The sequence below is a fragment of the Nipponia nippon genome, unplaced genomic scaffold, assembly GCF_047370975.1.
Source record: "Nipponia nippon isolate SJK-2023a ecotype South Korea unplaced genomic scaffold, ASM4737097v1 scaffold_2, whole genome shotgun sequence".
Taxonomy (NCBI): domain Eukaryota; kingdom Metazoa; phylum Chordata; class Aves; order Pelecaniformes; family Threskiornithidae; genus Nipponia; species Nipponia nippon.
In genome coordinates this window covers 22,520,585-22,527,015 of record NW_028262336.1, presented here as the reverse complement: position 1 = coordinate 22,527,015, position 6,431 = coordinate 22,520,585, and positions in this window count along the sequence as shown.

Below are 6,431 nucleotides of genomic sequence, written 5' to 3'. Positions count from 1 at the left end.
TAATATACTGTACATGTGATCTACAGATCTAATACACAGCAGTTTTGCTGTGCTGTGTTCATTGGATAAATCAATTCACATTTTCTCATTATATAGTATCTCAGTCTCTGAGATCTGGAACAATAAGATTTGTGGGCAGATATGTAAATTTGCTATTTAAATCAATTATCTTTATGCTCATTGTAGATGAATATTATTGCAACCGTTCAGATTTTTTTCTATTAACCCTATGGACAGGGCAGCAATGTTTCAGATATGAAGCAATTCTAAAGTCTATTCTGAAGATAATAACTTAAAGATGAAATAAATGCATTTTCATTCTGTTTCTGTTTGGGCATCCTGGAATTAGAGCTGCTGCTCAGGTTGAGATTGATGACAGCTTTTCACCTATTGGAATGTGGACAGGAATAAGCCCTACATAAAGATTTCCTCCTCCAGTTCAGAAAAAGGTTTTCCAATGCCAGATTGCCTTTCCTGATGGTACTGATTGAGGAACAGATATGTATATTTTTCTTCTGTAAGGTTGTTTTATGTATTTAACCCTGGTTTCTCGTGTAAATGAGTCCTATGCATATATCCTTTTCCTTTCTTTCCTATGCCCCCACTGTCCCTGCTCTTCACAGCAATACTTGGTTGAACCTATTGACAAATTTCATCTGAATGCCAGAATGGGCTGTCCAAAACCTATGAATTTTAAGTTTTATTGAAAGTCAACAGCTGAGTTAGAAGGAAGATGGAAGATAGTGTCTGAAGGAAGGGAAAGCAAGTTAATAGCTTTGTCCTTGTCATTGCAAGAGGCAGCTCCAGCATGCTGGTCAGTATGTGCAAAGCTCTGAACCAGCCATTGCACATGCTTTTACTTGTCTAGACACACCAAAAAAATACAGAACTGTGGACAGACTTGCTCATGGACTGATGTTTTAAAAAAATATTTATTCTATAGAAATGGTAATTTCATTACCATGGGTTTTCTCAGGTGGTGTTTTTCTAAGCTTTATCATTTTATTGTATACTTCTTTATTCCTTTCCTCTGAGGGAGTCATTAGGAGACACACAGGAAAAGGCATTTTTATCTGCTTATAGGCATGTGTATGGAGGGGTAGGGGTTTTTGTATTTCTCCTTCCATTTTTTTTTAAACTGCCGTTATTCTGCTCGTTTTCATTCTGCAGGTTTTGTCCAGGCTTGCTCTCATCACCCCTAGCTTTCCCTTTACAGGTCTCTGAGCCTCCTTTCTTTCATCACCTTGCATCCAAATACCTGTTTCTTATGTCACTTTAAAAAAGCATAGAGACTCAAGAATAAATTTCAAATGTCTTGAACTAGAATCTTTCAATGGGTGACACAGATGCTCAGGCACAGAAATGTTTCAGATGGCTCCTTAAGTTTTCTTTTAATGTTGCTTTCTACAACTTCTATGAAGTTTTATATTTGTATATATTTTTAAATTTTTAAAATATTTTTTAATGTTTTATATTCTCGCTTTTTTTTCATTGATTTTATGTCCTGCTGAGAAGAACTGAAGTACAGAGGTATAAATACAATTTTTGACTATAAACTTTTATTTTGCTTGAGATATTCAATTGCAAGTTAATATCTGGAAAAATTAATGAAATTGTATTAGCTCTAAATTGCCAGCGTAAAGGGTAGATACACCGCTCTTTCCAGTAATGGAACTGAGTGCTTGTTTATTACCACAGCTATTATTGATGTAGTTGTCCAACGAGTGTTTTTTTCCCCTGTTTTGTGGATTGTTTATCCATTTGAGCTTGATTTTCAACAGCTTACTCTACTAAAAGAGAGACACATAAAAGACTACCTTTTCAGCATTTGCTGGGGTTGGCATTTTCACTATGAACTATATCCTTTGTGATTTACTTGCTCCCCAAATTAGGATAGAACTCTGGTATTGCAGCCCTTGGAAAGGAGAACTTGCTCTAATATATGCTTTTAGGCAGTAATCGTAACTCATATACAACGGACTACTAGCCTCACGCATCCTTTATCTATCATGTAAACATACTGGCAAAATGGTGGCTACACAGGCAGTCATGATATATTGAGTTGTGGGTTAGAGCATAAGACATGAGCAAGAAAATGCAAAGAATCGAGAACTGAGATACCTTCCTAGAATTTTTGCATTATAAATGCATGGAAAAAATGTGAGGTAAGGTGCTGTTGAAAAGATACAAGGAGACATACAGACATGACTAACAGTGTTGCACAGTGGTGCGGTATAAGGGCAATAATAATATTTTCACACATTTTAAACATACCTATAAAAAGTGTAGGACAGGAATAGTGATTTGTTGTCTTGATTTGGGTAAAGTTTGGGTAAAAAGGAAAGAAACAGTGGGGTTGATAAGGAGGTTCCAATAAAAAACATGAGACAGAAAGAAACTTTTTTTTTTTTCTAATTTCCCAATTTAGTTGGTAATTTCCATTTCTTAAGAGGGACTGTTCCAGGCAGTGCATTTCCAGTGCATAATTGCACTTCTCAAGTGGCTAAGCACTTGGACTGTAGCCTTGTGTCTCCCAGCACCAAGAAAAATGTGCTGTAATTGTTTGGAAATGCATTGCTTTTTATGGCTCATTGCCACATGCTACTTTGTGCTAATTCTGTCAGCTCCCTTGAGCTCAGCAGAGGATGCCACAGTCAAGCAGAAAATGAAAATCTTCCAAGAAGTTCCCTGTTCTGATGCAAGTGGTGATGGTAGTTCAGTGGAGCACACTTCTGCATCAGAGCTGAAGAGCGGTTGGAGACAGTGCAGTACGGTTTTGCATTCTTTGCCAGAATACAGAATATCCACTAACATTTTTTATTTTACTGCAAAAAGGTGTACATATGTTTTCACTGGGAAAATTCAGAATGAGCTGAAAACCCCAAATCAGTTTCCATCAAGAAAATCTAAAATGGAGAAATAGCTCATTTCAGACTAGTTTGATTTGGAATGAAATATTTGCTCTATAGAACTACCTTAAATGCTCCGATTTTCTCCTGGTTCAGTATTTGGCAATAAGCACTGACCTGTCGGGTGGCCTAGTGATACTGTTGGGCTTTGGTTTTCTTACCTGTAAAATGGAAAATTGTCCAGCCAAAAAACACTTCTCAATTTGTAATGATAAATTTTGTTAACTTTATTTTAGAAGTTTGCTTGTATCTAGTGTTCTTAACCATAAGGAACAATCTCTATACATGTGAAGAAAGATAGATCCCATGAGTAAATGTAGGCTTTGTAATTAACCAGTCTACTGTAGTAATACCAAAGGGATCCTGTTAGTATATACTTGTAGTAATGAACTCTAAATTATTTCTACCAAACGCAACAAGCTTTGGAGATTTAGTGCAGTATTTATATTTAGTTTTTAGTCACAGGGAGATGAAATTGGTAAGTGACAGGTTTATAAAACGAATATAAGCTTGTTTTTCCTTGTTAGCTTGTGCTAGACCTGATTTGTATTTGATAACATCATCTTTTCTTTTAACCATACTATTTCAAATGACATGACAGTGAGGATATGTCAAGAAACTCATTAAGCGCAAGTAATCACTGGAGTAAGCAACAGGTAACTTAGGCAAAAAATAATGTATAATGTAGGAGATGTTCACTACATCACTCTCAATTCACAATAGGTTGAAGCTGTCTAGATTAAAGGTATGTAAAACAAGATCATTTGACAGTTTATTTTGGGATGGCTTTATTGATTTCAGTGATGCTATATACAGTTAGAGCTGTGGTTTATGATCTCTGCCTCAGATAAGGATTGATTTCACATCGGGATTACTAATTTGTATAAGGTGAAGTGCAGATATATGTTGGTGGAATTAATGGCTAAGTTTATATACACCTAAGTGGAAAGCAATTTAGTGAGATGCTGAAAAGAGGTCAGGTACCTTTTTAGGAAGAAGAAAGCCCTGTAAAAACATGTGTTCTTTTTATGTGAATTTTGTAAACAAAGTTATGGCTTACCTCTAAAGGAGCATTTCAGGGTAATTAATAATCACATGAGACATTAACATCTGGATGGCAATTGATGGACCAGTACAATGCAGCTGATATGAATGAGGAAGGAAGGATTAAGAGAGACTTAAAGAGGTACTAAATCAGGATTTATGCTAAGTCCAGAGTCACCTACCGCATTTGACAGCTGCCACTGACAGCACTCAGTGGGTACCTCAACTTACTTTTTCACTTTGAAGTTTCCAAGATTTCTTTTGAGCATATCAACATGTGTGCATCAGTCTTAGTGCCGAACAGTTTGACGCTGCCTCCTAGCTAATCAATATCCCAAGTCTAAGCATGCTTACACCTCCCCCTTCAGTCTGGTGGGCATGCCTGGTGCACATCTAATGCTTTGAACTAAAGTCCACACAAAAAGTTGAGACAGTCTCTACCTTCTGTTAAAAAAATGTAAGGAAAATTATATGCTGCTGCTCCCTAGCAGGCACAGTTTATGGTTAAGAGACCATGTCTGGAGTACAAGTTAGTCGTCTGTGGCATAGGGGAGGTTTAGGTCTACATCTATGGATTCCCAAGGGAGTGCTTCTGCCCTCATGCTCCAAGCCCTCCTGGGCTGGGCACACTTTTCCCCCTCCTCTTCAAGGTGTGCCAGTGTGCAGAAAGGGACTAAGATTGACTGGGACAGAAAAAGCACAGGCATGCCCAGCAACGGGAGTACTCAATGGGAGAGGGACTCTTGGGTGACAGGCCTTACTTCAGGAGCTGTTAAATGGTCAACGTGTAAAATGGGCTGACTCTTAAACGTCTGTGTTCAGTTGGTCTCAATTCCAGCTGAACTATCTGTGTTTTCTCAGAAGGTGAAGAACCAGCCTGTATGCCTACTGCCACAGAGCCCTGGTTTCACTGCAGCTGCCAAAGAGGGTCTGCACTGTGGCATCAAAATCCAGTTTTAGTTTCAGCCTTTGCGTCCTTCTGTGTACTGTAGGAGTGAATCATAGAATCAGAATGGTTTGGGTTGGAGGGGATCTTAAAGATCATGTAGTTCCAATCCCCCTGCCATGGGCAGAGACACCTTCCACAAGACCAGGCTGCTCAAAGCCCCATCCAGCCTGGCCTTGAACACTTCCAGGGATGGGGCATCCACAGCTTCTCTGGGCAACCTGTTCCAGTGCCTCACCACCCTCATAGTGAAGAATTTCTTTATAATATCTAATCTAAATCTACCCTCTTTCAGTTTAAAGCCATTACCCCTTGTCCTATCACTACATGCTCTTGTAAAAAGTCCCTCTCCAGCTTTTTTGTAGGCCCCCTTCAGGTATTGGAAGGCTGCTATAAGGTCTCTCCAAAGCCTTCTCTTCTCCAGGCTGAACAACCCCAACTCTCTCAGCTTGTCCTCATAGGAGAGGTGCTCCAACCCGCTGATCATCTTCGTGGCCCTCCTCTAGACTCGCTCCAACAGGTTCATGAAATACCAATTAAGAGCTTTATGACCTAAAAAAGTAATGTGGTAGATTTTAGATAAGCTCAGGTCTTAGGTCCCTGACCTGCTGTGACTTCAGTGCAGCTGGATACAGTGGTTGTGGCCATCAAATAGCATGGCCCAGGAGGAGAGGATTGGTAGCCTTTGCCATTGATGTGAGACTTGATTATTCACCATATGCTGTAGCTCTAGCGAGCCCTCAGACAAGCTCTGTTCTGGTCCCACTGCTGACTCCCCAGTACTGATCGGAGTGCATTAGGTGTGCTCCTGGAAGGCATCTTTCAATTTAATTTTATTTGAAAGCAACCCACTCTGCATGCTCGGAGACTGCTCTGCAATGCAAACTAGGATGTGGTAAGTTGAGATGGTTGTTTAAGAAGCACAGTCCTGATTCAAACTAAAAGGCTTATGCAGCTACTGCCAAAATGCTGCGGATAAGGTATCCATACCGTGAGTGTATCTGAAGATGGGAAGATGACACCTGTTTAAAAAGTGGAAGTGTGACACCTGTGGTGGTTAATATTTCTACCACACCTCAGAATACCAGACATCCACTTGCTTCCTGCTTGACTGTTTGAGTAATGGAGGGGTGGTGATTTTTATCATGTTTATCAACTGCATGCAGTTTACACATTAATTGGATAGTGTATTTAATCATCTTATATCTATGTTTCTTACATTGTTCTGAATATGAATGTAAGGAAAAGGGATAATGGTCCTACCAATACAACGTACAGAGAAACGAAGGGTAAAGTGTAACTGGAGATGAGAAAAATGTGTGATTTTAGAAGAAATGAAAAAATAGTCAGAAGAGGGCAGCCTTTTCACATGAACTGTAAACCAACAAATATACAGAAAACATCTTAAATTAGTCTTTTCACTATAGTTAAGCACGCCAGTGTGGGGTTAACCTTGTTAAGGGAACTGCAACATGCACAAAACTTGATCACAAAAAGAATGCTTCTCTTTTGTGCTACCTTCAAAGGACAGA